At 32.1% G+C, this 16,942-nt stretch overlaps 1 non-coding gene across 1 annotated transcript; it reads left to right on the top strand.

Annotated features, from left to right (window-relative positions):
* The first annotated feature begins 274 nt into the window (after positions 1–274).
* Positions 275–381, top strand: LOC127099731 (small nucleolar RNA R71). The gene has a single exon (XR_007794206.1). It is a non-coding gene; the product is annotated as a small nucleolar RNA R71 (small nucleolar RNA).
* Positions 382–16,942: the final 16,561 nt, after the last annotated feature.

Raw genomic sequence — 16,942 nt, forward strand, 5'->3', positions numbered from 1 at the left:
TTTAAACTTTCAATTTTCTGGACCAGAGCATCCACTTTTGCGTTAACATGATCAAGGTTACTTATCTCGTACATGCCAGTTTTCGTTTGAGGTTTTTCTACCACTGTTCGTTCGCTTCCCCACTGATAGTGGTTCTGGGCCATGCTTTCGATAAGTTGGTAAGCATCAGCATAAGGTTTGTTCATTAGTGCCCCCACCTGCGGCGGCGTCTATTGTTAACCTCGTGTTGTACAGGAGACCATTATAGAAGGTATGAATTACTAACCAGTCCTCTAAACCATGGTGTGGACAAAGTCTTATCATGTCTTTGTATCTTTCCCATGCTTCGAAAAGAGACTCGTTATCTTTCTGTTTAAATCCATTTATCTGGGCTCTCAACATAGCTGTTTTGCTCGGCGGAAAATATCGGGCAAGAAAGACTTTCTTCAACTCGTTCCATGTGGTGACTGAGTTGGAAGGAAGAGATTGAAGCCATCTTCTAGCGCTATCTCTTAACGAGAAGGGAAAAAGACGAAGTCGAATTGCCTCTGAAGTGACACCATTAGCTTTAACAGTATCAGCGTATTGGACAAACACGGATAAATGAAGGTTTGGATCCTCGGTAGGATTTCCAGAGAATTGGTTCTGTTGCACTGCCTGCAACAGTGAAGGTTTAAGTTCGAAGTTGTTTGCTTCGATTGCGGGTGGAGCAATACTCGAATGCGGCTCATCTTGCGATGGAGCAGCGTAATCTCGAAGAGCACGAGCTGGTTCTGCCATCTCGGGTATCGGCGAAGGAAGAAGATTTTTGAGATCAGGAAGTTCGACAGGAGGGAGATTGTTCGCAGCACGGTATTCCCGAATTCGTCGTAAGACTCGGAGATATAGCTCGATATCGTTGATTCGTAAGTAGAACGGCTCGCCTTGTGAGCGAGTATGTGGCATACAAATCAACGAAAGAAATAAAAATAAAAAAGCCTTAGTCTCTACAGCGTAACAGAAGAGTTACGATATCGACTAAATAAAAGTCTCCGGCAACGGCGCCAAAAACTTGATCGCGACTTTATGAGTCGAATTTGGGGTACAAACTGCAAGTGCACAGTTCTATCGCGTAGTTTTAAAAGATATCGATCCCACAGGGACTTATGAATCGATATACCGTTTTCTAAGGTTACTTCGTAAAGCTAAGGCGGATAATACTTTGATTGTTTGGGGGAAAAGTTAAAACTAAAATAAGATCTAAATTAAATATTAATCAAGCGGATATCGGTATGTAGTTCGTCGTAATTAGGGAATCAATTCTTCGTTGGTTTCTTGGTTTTAAAATAATCCTTTCGGTAGACACTATTGATTAAAAGCCTTTTCTCAAACTCTCGCTCTGTTGAATAAACTATGATTTTATATTAACGTAGCTGTCACTTATTAGTTAAGTCCAAAATCACTTTTTGAAAACAATAGAATCCGTAGAAACTCTTTTTAAGAAAACACTAATCGTTTAAACACCCTTGTCTCAAACTCTCGCTCTGTTGACTTAGATTATATAATTAAATTCAAATGCTTAACTCTCGTCCTCACATTCAACCTTTAAAAATACTTTTTGAAAAAGATTAGAATTTAATTAACTCTAAAAATTGCTTTCGCCCTGATCTAGAATTAATGTCCAATTTACACTGTCCAGTTAAAAACTCAAACTCTCGTTCTATTGATTTTAACTTCTTTATGTCTTTTACTTTCGTACAAAACCTTGTTATTAAACCTGTAAATTGAGACCGTAAAAAGAGTGATTTTATTTTTAATGTAATTAAACCAACTTAGTTTTGATTCCTTCATTCCGCTTACTCTACATACCGATACCTAAATAAATTAGCCAGACATACTAAACAGATCTAAATAATCAGCATGCATAAATAATTCCATCTCAGGCAGATAACATAAATAAACAGTAAAATAAAGCATATATAAATTAAAGAACCTGAATAATTTATAGCAATCTTGAACACTCCACCACAGACCGGTTGGATTTGTTCTTGAATTCTTCAATCGGACAGGAAAATAAAAGTGAAGGAATAAAAATCTAGGGTCTAACGTAAGGTTAGATCTAGTAAAAGGTACACAATAGTTTCCGGTGTAGAAACTATTGTGCGAAAAATTAATTAAGTGCTGAAAGATTAACTGGAAAGGAAAGTAAAAATAAGAATTGAAATTAAAAAAAAACAAAAACAGTAAAGGAAAAATAATGATATGCTCGCACGGCTGGAAGAAGAAAATTGAACTAAGTGGCTAAAAACGGCGAAGAAGAGAAAAAACTACTTAGGGTTTGCCAAAAACTACTATTTATATTGGTCACTTGTTGTAACTGTTTCCAAAGGTCTTCCGCGTAAAGGGTCTTCACGTTGCAAATGGTCAAGCGTAACAATAGGCCTCAACGTCTTTGTTGCGCTTCTGAAGCCAAAAATATAGGAGAATGGTGTGACGTCCGTCACACCATGTGTTACGCTCGTAACACAAGTGGGCAAAGCGTGACGCTCGTCACAGCCTGTGTGACGCTCGTCACAGGCGCAGCGCCTGTGCTTTTGGGCTGGGCTTTGGCTTTTGATATTTGCTTCTTTTCATTCCTTTTTGCACCTCCTTTTCTTCGTTTTTCACTTGTGCTTCAAATAAACTACCTGAGATAAATAGAAAGAAAATACCGAGTAATATCGAATAAAATGAAATAAATTGAAGTAAATAATAATATAATTTAATTAAATTGAGTCCTAGAATGTGATATTATTTCATGTTATCAAGTTGTGACTTCTACATAAGTCCAATTACGATTGCTTAACATAGAGCTAAATTTGACCCTAAAGGCATAACATTCTAGTAAGTGGGATTGTAAGTCTCCCATATTTCATGGTATTGTGTGAAAATTGACCTTTTTTCCTTCCTTTGGAAGATGTCTTGGTTCAAGGATCCATGCTTGTGAACAGATGGTTGAGTGTTCTCCAAAGAATGACTTAATCAATTGAAAAGCAAAATATCACTAACATATAATTAACTTTGACTAACATTTGACTAACTCATATTAACTTTGCTTTACTTTCAAGTCATTTACTTTATGCAATTTAATTTTTAGTCATTTACCATTCAATTTCATTTACATATCATCTAACTTGTTTATGTTTATGTCATTTTCACTCTGCTCATTTGAGGTATATATTGTGATTGTATATATTTGTTTGTGTATTTTATTTGTGTTTGTGATCTTAGGACCTTAAAATACCTAATAAATAACAAAAAAAAAACCTAAAAAATGTTTGTATGGACTGTTGGGTTTGATCTGAATTTTTGGACTTAGGATTAAGCAACATTCCATATGCAAAAGGACTTGGCCAATGCCAACATTTCTGAGACCAAGTTATTGTGATTTGAGTTTTTATTTGATGCAAGTATTGAGATCCACTGGAATTCATCTGCTACATGGTCTTGATACAACTGTTATTTTGATCTTGTGTCTAATGCTTTATTCTGAGTTAATCAATGAGTATTTAATCTGATACATGAGAAGACAAAGAATCCTGCTAGCTATGGGATTTGCTTGCTTGGATGTGGTCATCTTTATTTGATTCCTTGATCTTCATGATGTCTAATTTCTAATTGCTTGCTGATTATTGATTGATTCAAAGTCCAAAGGGAAAATGGGTTTTCTATATGACATTCTTGTCTGTTGGATTGCATCTCATTGGTCAGATCTTTTCAACTCTTAACTTTTAATTTTATGCTTAGGATTAGTCTCTTCATCTCCTCCCACTTCTTAAATTTCAAATCTCTCCCCCTTTTCAAAAACCTTCTTTGTTTGTGATTTCAAACTTAGACATAATTCAAAATAGAAACGTTGGCCTTATACAATTGCATCTTTGAACTCCTTTTCTTAAATCAAACTTGTAAATAAATCTAATTATATTGACTTAAAATTTCAAAAGACACAAAGAACTAACACCCATTCAAACTTTTGGGTCATTTGTGCCTCTTTTAACTTAAATTTTGATTAAAAGCAAATCACTCATTTTGAAATTGATACCACGAACTACGAGGTTTTGATCCCTCATTTTTATGTTGGTACATAGGCACAAGTCCGAAGGTCTTGTAAAACACATAAATATAATCTGTGAATTCTTTTCTCATCCTCACACTCTATTTTTCTCAAACATCTTTTATACCAAAAACATATACACACATAAAAAAGGACTCCCTAGGAGTACCTAGGACACTTTGGGTGCTAACACCTTTCCTCTGTGTAACCAACCCCGGTACCTGTAATCTCTGGCATTTTATTAGTTTTGATTTGAAAACTTCTTATCTTTGGGTTTTGTTCGTACTTTTCCCTTTTCCTTTGGAAACAATAAAAGTGCGGTGGCGACTCTGATTTTATTGACGTTAAGTTTATCCATAGCTTGATGGTCATGAATTTACCGCTACACCATATAAAACTTTTTACACTGACAGTACATAGTAATTAATCCCTTATTAATATACTTTCACGAATAGTTATTATATTAAATATGGTATCATCGTTATTTTCATAACTACGTAACTAAAAATAGTTGTTAATTGTGTTTAATGAATTATTTGTAAATTGTTTCATTAATTAACTACATATTTAAATTTTATTACTTATCTATTTGATTTTCGAAATTTAATGTCAATATTATATATAAAATAACATGGAATATCTTCATTAACTATGAGCATATACTTATATATAGAGCTTTAAATTTTATGACATAAAATATCAATGAATAAATATATGAGAAATGCTAACGATGTTAATATTAATATTTTAAAAATCGGATCGAACCAAATAGTTCAATTGGTTGGTTTAGGAACCAGAGCTGAATCCGGTATTGTTGACCTTTCAAAGTCGTTAATAGATCAAAACCGGATAAAACCAAAAAAATTGAATTGAACAGTCCAAAACATTTCGAACCAAAGAACCGGAACCAGCTTTGTAAAACCGTTTGATTCAAAAAAATGTATCAAATTGACAATTTTAAAAAAAAAATTAATCTGTCAATATCAAACTTAAAACATTATACATTCATAAAAAATAATTGGTTATTTTTTCTGCAATTATACAAACTTCTAAGTTATTTCACTTCATTATAGTTTTTTTTCATTCTTTCAACTATATTTTTTCATGATCATCACTATTTCTTTTAAACATAGTCACGTCAACCAACTCAATATTTATTGTTGTTCAACTCTATTATTTTTCGTTGTTCAATTATTATTTGTTTGTTGTCGTACAACTCACATTCGCCTACGGTTATTCAATTAAGTATATTATATTATTTACTTTTGATGATTCTATCATATTTAATTTAGGTATTCTTAATTATTTGAATTTTACTTTAAGTATTATGTTCTATTATTTTAATTTTGGTTTGGATTGGTTTAATCTATTTTTATTGTAATTCTTTAGTTTGTTCAAATTGTTCTTATTTGAATGTTGAGATTAAATGTATAATTAAGTTGTGTTATTATGTGTGTCATTAATCTTGTTATATTAAGTTTGTAATAGATTTTTGAAAATATTATTTTATAAAGTTGTGAATGTAAGATTGTGTATGACATATCTATGAAATTTAGCTTCATATTATTAGTTTATTTAATAAACGGTTTGATCGTAAGTTTAGCCAATTGAATTAATTGAACCTTGAACCTTGAACCGAGAGTATTATTGATTTGATCTCTGGTCCGATTTTTAAAACATTGGTTAATACTATACATGCACACATAGAACAAAAAGAAAAAGAGAAAAAGTCAAATGAATTTGTGTCTATAATATTTAAAATTAACTTGTTGTATGATACACCGGTGGTTATTTATATAACACTAGTTAGGCTTACAACCATTAACTAGGCCTAACATCCTAACCAACTTAATTAGTTACTTCTTCAACAAGTAACTTAGCTAAAACTTACTAGATTTAAATTTTACTTTAATAATTCGCCTTAATTCAATGTTTATACATTTATTACATTCAGTATGCTCTTTGTTTCTTTGAATTTTTTAATCTTGAATGGCTTAGTTAGAATATTTTCTACCTAATTCTCAGTTCTACAATATGTTAAGATAAATTTCTCCTTGCTTACTTGATTTATAAGAAAGTGAAATATGGTTTCAAAGTATTTGACCATTTAATTAGATATATAATTCATTTCAAGGCTAAATATTTATTTGTGTTCCTATCTTCGTCACAATCAATAAAGATTGCAACTGTACTCCATGACAAGTTGCATTGCAAGTTAAAGTGTACTCAACTTCATAAGAAGATAGAATAATTTGAAAATATATTTGCTTCTTCTTCCACTTTATCACCACATCAATCTGAGTTCGAAAAACCAATCAGTTTATCCTTATCACCATTAAGTTTGGGAACTAAGATGTCATTGTGTATTGTTTCCTTAAGATATATCATGATCCTTTTGGTTGCTTGCATATGTGATATTTAATGTTTTTGCATAAATTTTTTCCCCACGCATAAATTTTATCAAGCAAGAAATTGCAAGCGTGCTTTAAGCATCCCACCATTTTCTTATATACAATGATATCGAGAGACTTTGTATCTTCATCTTTGCTTAATTTTAAAATATATTCTATGAGAGTCCTTGCTAAATTATAGTTCAAAATATTTAAACTATTAAAGATATCTTTGATGTACATCATATAGTGAATTACCAAGCTTTTCATGGATGCACTAAATTCAAGGCCAAGAAAATAACTTAGGCCTCTTAAGTTAGTCATATCAAATTTAGTGTTCATATTGAATTTGAGATTCTCAATATCGTTGTGATTACTTTCTGTGATGAGCAAATCATCCATGTATAGACACAATATGTTACGATTATTTTAATTTAGTCATTTTACATAATTCCCATGTTCAAATGTACACTTGAAATAACCAATCTACTTTAGAAACTCAACAATCCTCATGTTTCAAGTTCTTGGACCTTATTTCATACCAGGTAGTGCCTTATGATTCTTCAATACCTTATATTATTCACCTTTCACAATGAATTCATGAGATTTTTCAACATAAAGTTACTCCTTAAAGAACCCATTGAGAAATGAAGACTGACATCTAGTTTAATAATATTCCATTACAAGAAGTTGTTCATGATTACCACTAATATAATGGTCTCAATATTGGAAATTGGTGTAAAGTTTCTTTTGTATTGGTAAGAACACAAAATTTCATGTTTGATTATTTTTTATTGTCATAATTTCTTCCTCCATATTATTAATCCACTCTGAGGATATAGTTGCGTCTGCATAGTTTAGAGACTTAATATCAACAAGTAAGGTTAGTTGCACAAGGTCTCCCCCTAGTGTGGTCAATTAGACAAGAATAACATCATATTATTGGAGACTTCCAGTTGAGAATATAATCCTCAGAGATCATCTTGTATTATCTACTAGTACAACACCTCTTAGAGATATATGAGATTCACTCTAGTAATCATGGAATACAAAGGGAACACATTAAAGATGATGCAACATCTTGACGCTTCTAATTACAAAAAAAAAAATCTCATTAACTGTAACATCTTTGCTTGCAATAATCCTCTATGTAACAGGGTTGTATAACTTGTATGAACTTGCAGTGTGGTATCCACGAGAATCATTGTTTCATTTTTGTCTTCCATTTTCTTCCTTCTTTGATATTGGATATTATTTCGTTCAGACAACCAAAAATGGATGAAGTTGGATAACAAGTGATCTTGAATGGCAGTCTTGATCTCATTTATGGTAGTGCAGGATGGTCCTATATGATTAACACTCCAATGCTCAAGTTGGCTAAAATTCAAGATGAGTGTAATGAAAAGTAGAGATCATAGAACATACCTTTCTATTTACGTGTGAACTGATTTTATACATTGGGTAAAGTGGAATAGATTTGAGATCAATTGGGCCTCATCTATTTGGTCCTTTGACCAGCCAAGAACAATTTCCCCCAAGGCACTGTCTGGCATTGAAAGAGTCAGGGAAGCCTTCAGTGATATTGGTAGGCCTCCAAGATATAGTACGATGTGAAATGGAACTGAAACGCTTGGAATCTGTTGAAAAACTAGTGGGGAATGAATGCATTAAATGAAGTTCCACCGTTGAAACATTTTGTAGCCCTCTTTTGACACGTGCGATGAAGTGACTAGCAAAGGCATGATGTATACAGTGCACTTGAGTTAAGGTGTATCCATAAGGGAAATCTAGTTGTTGATCTTGTGACTTATTTCACTATTTGGTATGGACCATTTTGTTGTTCTTGCTTATAAATAGGGTGAATTGATTATTTTGAAGTTTTCTTAACCATTGACATTCAAACTTTCAGTTGCTTTCTTAGAAAACTTCTTTGTTTCTTCTTCTCCGAGAATACTACTAGAAGTGATCTTCAATGTTTTGCTCAAAACCCTTGCCTTTATCCATTTTCTTCTACTTCACAAATCTCACATAAATAGGTACCTTCCTAACTCAATATTTTAACTTCAGCATTTTCTAAAGTCAAAACTTCATTTGCCTCTATAATTGGGGCATCCCTTGATTCTTATCTCCCCCATTTTGGTCATAATCACTTGGAACTAGAAATCATACCCCTATCTGATGGATCTGAATTATAAAGGATTTTTGGGAATTCCTTGGAGACGAGAACTTCTTCGTCCAGTATTATAAGCCTTTTTATCAAATGTTGGTAGAGAAGTTAATCACGTCGAGGTTCTGATGCCTCATTGCGTCTTATCCAAAGAGGAGATATAAGATAACTAACAGAGGAGAGAGTTATAAAGATTATATTCAGCTTCATCTGAAGAGTTATAATTGTGAGTCCAACGATGCTGAAGTGAAAGTTCATTTGGATCTTCGATACACGCCACACGTTATGGAGTACCGCTGGGTGGACACAAAAATAGCAGGCACTACATCAGTTTTAAGTACTGAGGCTACTATAGATACAGATAGGATTGTGGTCGCCAATTCCCTGGAATGGTTAGCTCTTCTAGTGGAGCTAAAAAAATGGAGATGCATTTCTTTTAACAACTGCATGGTCCCATTCTATGAATGTTTGTTTACAAGAATATGGTTATGGGTGCCCTTTTCTGGATTTGAGTTATTCATCCTGAAGCATTTAAAAGTGTCCCCTTCCCAACTTCGTCTGAGGTCTTGGGTATTCATGAGGGTATTTCAACTGTGTGCTAAGCATAAATCTTGGAAACCTTCTCTTAGGTTATTCCTTGATTTTTTCTACCCAAAATTCTTTTCTTAGGATAATTTTATCAATCAAGGGCTCATTAGATTCACGGGTTAATCCTTGGTTCAAACTCTTTACGCTATACTAGGGAGATTTCATTGGCCACTTCTTGCTAGTAAAGCCCCTCAAATGCGCGACCCGTCTGGTTTTTTACTACCCCATACTAATTATCCTCTCTTCTTTCAAATTTTATATATGAATTAATGATCTAAAATCCACTTTAACTGGGACGCTCATTCCTACTGCACCAAGTCAGGTTCCCTTTCTTCAGAGGAAGTGATAATGAAAGAGGAAACAAAATCTTGGTTTTATTGGCTAGGCTATGAGAAAGGGTTCAGCCATGGTAAGGTTCCCCCTAGCAAGGTGAGAAAAATTCGAATTGGCACTAATGCCATTTTAAGTGCAGTTATCTAGGAGGAGAGGATAAATATATTTTATGTGAGTAGAGTCGTCATGTACTCTTTTTTGACATGCGTGATTGAGTTCGCATATAGCATGGAAAAGGTGAACAAGATAATGTTGTTTTACAACATTGAAAATGCTCAAGTTATTCAAGTTATGGTGAATATTGGGGATATTACCTATGCTTTCGCTTCTCCGATAACCACTTCTCCTACTCAGACTCCTTCTCTTATCCCGACTACAGAGACTTCTACTTCGATACTTGAGGTAGATTAACTTGTGGATGTTGCGGATACTTTAACTATAGGAGATTAAACCAAGCCTCCAATTTCGACAAAGAGGGCCTAAGATGATAATCAACGACCCCTCTGGGATGAGGGTTCTGTTGGAACAAGTTTGGTTCTATAACTATTATGAGTTTTGATGATAAAAAAGTATAAAAGAACAATTTTATTGTCTAACAATTTATTGAGTGTGAAAACTCTAAGCTTACTAAAAGAGAAGTAAAGTTAAATCTTATCCAGAAAGAAGCTGAATAAAGATAGCTCTAAATAATCCAAGATGCTGAAATATGTCGATTAAATCAGACCCAGAACTATGGTCTTAGAGAGACTCTGAATTATGGACTTCATCAAGTCTGAATCAATTCCCTCCTAGTAGAAGTTTTGAAGATTTTGTCAACTCTGGTTCTCACCAGTAAACTCTTTTGAAGAAGACACCTTTAATATTCTCTATGTCATCCTAACCTTATCTAGTCATCCGACTCTAATACGTTCTGAACTCTAAACATTTGATTTATCACTCGTATGCCAAGAAATTATTCTAGAGTATTTTAATGGGTGAAGAGTTACTATGCATTATACTAATCAAACATCAAATCAATAATACTACTTCGAACGACTATAAAAGATTTCCTTCCTTCTACCCAAGATTCAATGTTGTACCTGCCTACTCTACAACAAAAGTGTTCCTTGAAGAAAGCTCCAATCTTATCCTCCAACGGATATACTTCTTCCTATATTAAAAGGTCAAAGGATTTATGTGAATACAATAACTATGATGGATGGCCAATAAATAAAAATTCCTTTGAGCTAAAACTTCCTGATGAAGAAGATCCATTTAAGAAAATCATCATTAAGAAAGAAAATATTGAAGAAACATTGAGTTTCATTTCAAATAATTCTCAAGTGTATAAATTGAATTACATTGTGTGTAATCTGCTTGTTAAGAAGCACTCTTATAAGCACAATCAATTTTATTAACATTTTTTAATATCCTTGAGAGACTAAGTTTAGTCATAATTCTCAAGAAGTCATTGACGATTAGTCTTTGATATTGTTTTCCTTGAGAGACAAAGGTATAGTCATAATTTCTTAAGAAGTGTTAGATTGTGTGTCTTTGAGTTGTAATAATCAGTTGATTATTGGATTAAGGCTTTTTTTAAGGCGAAATCTATCAGGAGGGTGGACTGGACGTAGCTTCATTAACAGCGAACCAAGGAAAAAATAATTATGTTCTTATCTTTATCACTATCTTTGTTGTTTGATATATTAGGTGACTAAAAGTTTTTAAATCTAGAAACCCAACTCAACCCCACCCCCACTTTCTTATGTTTCTTTCACCTTCAATTGGTATCTGAGCTCCGGTTCTGGTATTAACTCGTTTTGTCAAAGACTTAACCGTGTCAGAAAAAGATCTATTTTCTTGAAGTACAAAATGGCTCATAGAAAAAATGATAAATATTATCATTTTGACAATCCTCCAAGTTTTGATGGAGATAAATTTGAGTACTAGAAAGATAGAAAGCTTTTTTCTTGGTCAATATGCAGATTTATGGGATATTGTTTTAAATGGATACACACATACTTTGGATGCTAATGGCATGAGGCTTGAAAGCGGTCATATGAGTGAGGAACAAAGAAAGGATCATTAAAATCATCATGAATCCAAAAACATTTTGCTGCATGCCATTTCTTATTCAGAGAATGAGAATATTTCAAATAAAGACTTTGCTAAGTCTAAATTTGATTCTTTAAAAAGGAATCATGAAGTGAATAAGCAAATGGAGAAATCTAAGTCTTTGGATTCAATCCATAAGGATGAAGTTATCAAAATAGAAGAGGGTGAGGCTCTAGAGAAATACTTGTATGTGGCTTCAATTATCATAACTCTTCTAAATCTGAAGATAAATATGAAACTAACTCTAAAGATAAAGATGCCTCCAAAGAAGAACATGCTTTCATGACTCTTAAGGTTAGCACCTTCAAAAGATATGGATCAGATTCAGACTAGGTCGAGGTATTTTCTAATCTCACTCTTTCTGAATTAAATCTATGTTTAGCTGAGACTCTTGAAAAGAGTCAAAAGCTTCAGCAAAGATGCAAAAATCTGAAACAGATTCAAGTAATCATTTCTGAATATCATAGTAAACTTCTGGAAGAAAACTCTATTCTGAAAGATAGAATCAATAACTTAGATTTTGAGAACTCTACTCTAAACAGCAAGAGTTAAAGATTCAGAAAAGAAATTCTTTCAGAAGCTCCTATGGAATCTGAATGTACTTCTATGAAACATGAAGTTTCTTTTCACAAATTTCTTACTAAGAACATAGATAGATGCAAACTTGCTTCAATGATCTTTAAAATCAGTGGTAAAGGGAAAAGAGGCATTGATTATCATAAACTTAAGAATCACAACTGAAGCCTAAATCTAAAAAGAAAGTTAAAAATCCAAGGGAAATTCATTTCCATCCTACCTTTGGTCACTCTCATTATTTATATTCTTCTAATAAACCCTGGGTTGATAAAACTTATGGGAAAAATAATCTCCTAGAACCCAAAAAGATATGGGTGTCAAAAGATAAATTATTTATGTTGCAGACACTCTAAATAGTAGAGATGAGATGCCAATTATGGTGCTTGGAAATTGTATTCTCTCTACATATAAAGGAAAGAAAGCATATGTTCCAATATCTGAAACTTAAGCAAAATGGACTCTATAGATTCTTAAGAAACCTAAGAGAGTTATATTATTGGTTCAAAATCTATTAGTACTAACTTTCTTCCCTCCTTCTCTGCTATTCAACTTTATACTTAAATATTAACAAGTTTGTTTCACTCTCAAAAAATGTATTATGTTAATACTACTGAGTAAGTAACAAAGAAATAATATTATTGAGGAATCAATTCTAATTGAATATAATGATAAGTTTGACTCTAAAGTTAGATTTAAACCTACAAGTTTGAAGAATAAACTAATTAACTACGGAATGTGTCTTTTTATCTTTTATTTTTAACATAATAAATATTAATATACAATTGAACTTGACAAAATACATCACAAACAATAAGTCATTTGTAACATAATTCTTATATTATACATTTATAAAAATATAACCGTTATAATCATGTGGCTTTAACAAAACATATTTGGAAAGTCTTCAGCCAAACGTCATTTATTTTAAAGTTTCAACCGAATGAGCAAAAGTTTAGAGAATAAATATTACAATAGAATATAAATATTAATTTCTAAAAAAGACTAAACTATCCTTAGTAAGATAAAATAAATAATATAATATTACTATCTAACATAATATACATTCGACCTTACTTTATAACCAAATATCCTATATTTCATTTTAGCATTTCTTTTCTCATTTCTTACTAGTTTATGTTCTAACATATCTCAATTCTCAAGTGACAAGAACAATATTAGTTAGAAAAATCACACTTTGACAAAAAAAAATCATCAAATGCGACAAAAAACACATGTGATTAACATGACTCAAATATATTATTCATATAGTTCGTGAATAGGTATTACATTTAATATAGTTCCGTGAATAGTTATTACATTTAATGTGGTATCATCATTATTTTAATAACTACATAACTAAAAAAATAGTTGTTAATTGTGTTTAATGAATTATTTGTAAATTGTTACATTAATTAACTACATATTTAAATTATATTACCTATCTATTTGATTTTCGAAATTTAATGTCAATATTGTATATAAAATAACATGAAATATCTTTACTAACTATGAGCATATACTTATATACAGAGGTTTAAATTTTATGACATAAAATAACAATGAATAAATATATGAGAAATGCTAACGATGTTAATACCAATGTTTTAAAAACTGAACCGGACCAAATAATTCAATCGGTTGGATTAGAAACCAGAGCTGAATCCGATCCAGTCGACCTTTCAAAATCCTTAAAGGGTCAAAATGGGATAAAAACAAAAAAATTGAATTAAACCATCCAAAATCGTTTGAACCAAAGAACCGGAGTCGGTTTTGTAAAACCGTCATATTAAAAAAAATGCATCAAATTAACCATTTTAAAAAAATAAAATAAAAAAAAATTTAATATGTCAATATCAAATTTAAAACATTACATATTCACAAAAAATAATTTGTTATTCTTTCTGCAATCATACAAACTTCTAAGTTATTTCACTTCATTATAGTTTTTATTTATTTCTTTCAACTATGCTTTTTCATCATCATCACACTATCTCTTTTAAACATAATCACGTCATCCAACTCAATATTGGTTGTCGTTCAACTCTATTATTTTTTGTTGTCCAGATATTACTTGTTTGTTGTCGTTCATCTCGCATTTGCCTACAGTTGTTCAATTAAGTACATTATATTCTTTATTTTTGATGATTCTATCATATTTAATTTATGTATTCTTAATTATTTGAATTTTACTTTAAGTATTATGTTCTATTATTCCAATTTTGGTTTGGATTGATTTAACTTATTTTTATTGTAATTCTTTAATTTGTTTAAATTATTCTTATATGAATGTTGAGATTAAACATACAATTAAGTTGTTTTATTATGTGTGTCATTGATCTTGTTATATTAAGTTTGTAATACATTTTTGAAAATTTTATTTTATAAAATTATAAATGTAAGATTGTGTATGACATATCTATGAAATTTAGTTTTATATTATTAATTTATTTAATAAAGGGTTTGATCGTAGGTTTAACCGATTGAATCAATTGAACTTTGAACCGAGAATTTTACCGGTTTCACCTCTTGTCTAATTTTAAAAACATTGGTTAATACTATACATGCACACATAGAACAAAAAGATAAGAGAGAAAGTCAAATGAATCTTTGTCTATAACATTTAACATTAACTCGTTGTATGATACACGGGTGGTTATTTATATAACACTAATTAGGCTTAAAACCATTAACTAGGCCTAACATCCTTACCAACTTAGTTAGTTACTTCTTTAACAAGTAACTTAGCTAAAACTTTCTAGATTTAAATTTTACTTTAATAATTCATCATAATTCAAAGTTTATACACTTATTACATTTAATATACTCTTCGTGTCTTTGAATTTTTTAATCTTTAGTGGCTTAATTATAATATTTGCTACCTAATTCTCAGTTCTACAATATGTTAAGATAAATTTCTCCTTTATTACTTGATTTATAAGTAAGTGAAACATAATTTCAATGTGTTTGACCATTTAATTAGATACATAATTCTTTTCAAGGCAAAATATTTATTTGTGTTTAACCATTAACTTCTTTTCTTATTTTTTTTTCTATCTTCATCACAATCAATAAAGATTGTAACTATACTCCTTGACAAGTTGCATTGCAAGTTAAAGTATACTCAACTTCATAAGAAGATAGAATAATTTGAAAATATATTTGCTTCTTCTTCCACTTTGTCACCACACCAATCTGAGTTCCAAAAACAAATAAGTTTATCCTTATCACCATTAAGTTTGGGAACTGCCATGGTCTATTGTTTCCTTAAGATATATCATGATCCTTTTGGTTGCTTACATATGTGATATTTAATGTTTTTGCATAAAAATTTTCACCACGCATAAATTTTATCAAGTAAGAAATTACAAGCGTGCTTTAAGCATCCCACTATTTTCTTGTATACGATGATATTAAGAGACTGAACTACATTGTGTGTAAACTGAACTACATTGTGTGTAATCTGCTTATTCAGCTAATTCCACCAAAGAAAGGGATACCTGGAAAGAGAAATGTGAAATTATGGAACTAAGGTGCTCTACTCCTCTGGAGGAGTTTGTTGTGATGCATAAGAAGATTAAAACTACCAACTATTTGCAAGAGGAGGCAAAAATCCAAGATTTTCCTTCCACTCCAGTTGCTTGGGGGACTAAGCTTGAGGATGCCCCCAAAGTGGCAGAGAAGCAGTATTATAATGCTTCTAATGATATTGGGGAAAAGACTAGTTAGATGGAAGAGCATCAGAAAACTCTTCTTCAAGAATTTGAGGTTTATGATAAAACCTTGAAAGCTCTCCAAGATTAGGTGGTCAATTTGAGGTAGGGGCTTCGTGGTTCCCTTCAATGGACTATGAAGGTTATGCTCAGAGTCCGTGACAGAGTTGTGCAACAAGTGAGCAAGTTCTTCGGCGTCCATTGGTTGTGATGGGATACCTGTTCCGAGTGTGACAACCCCAATTGATCGTTTTACGAGCAGATATGTCGCTTAAATTTTCTCGATTTTTTAATTAGCTATCATTTTTTATTGCTATTATTGTTTCATTGTACTTATAGTTGGTAGTAGTGGTGTATTTATTCGTGCGCTACATTCGGCGAGTTGTGTATGTCTTTAAGATCGAAACCTTAGGACCGGCAAATTTTGTATGATATGGTCGTATCTTTGTATTTTGCTCTACGTCACAAAGGAATATTCCTAGACCAATATTAAAATCATTATCCTTGTCCCCGAGGCTTGGCTCAGGTCGAGGTGGACGTCTTCGAGCTCCACCACTTACGCCCTTGGATTGGCCAGATCTGAAGACGGGTGCACCTGCTACGTAGAAATGTGTGTAGTATGCCTCAGATGAGAAGTAATGTGAGGGATGCGTTTAAGTCATATCAAAATCACAGGAATGTGTTAACTCTGTATCAGATATGCAATCATGCAAGGAATGTGTTTAAGTCATGTCAAAATCATAGAAATGTGTTAAATTTGTAACGGATATACAATCATGCAAGGAATGTGTTTAAGTCGTGTCAGAAACACAAAATGAGTTAATTTTGTATCAGATATGAAATCATGAGATAAATGTGTTTAAGCTTGTCGTACCTCGGAAAAATGAGAACACGACCTAGCGAAGCACAATCATCCCTTTTGTTTATGTCCTTTTTACCGTTGGTGATGGCGTGACAACTTTGGGAGAGGTAGGGAGTGTTCGTACGGACGCTCTGGGACCTTTTGTCTGCATCCAATCTTCGTGGTCCCTCT

This window comes from Lathyrus oleraceus, chromosome 6 (genome assembly GCF_024323335.1).
Source record: "Lathyrus oleraceus cultivar Zhongwan6 chromosome 6, CAAS_Psat_ZW6_1.0, whole genome shotgun sequence".
Taxonomy (NCBI): domain Eukaryota; kingdom Viridiplantae; phylum Streptophyta; class Magnoliopsida; order Fabales; family Fabaceae; genus Lathyrus; species Lathyrus oleraceus.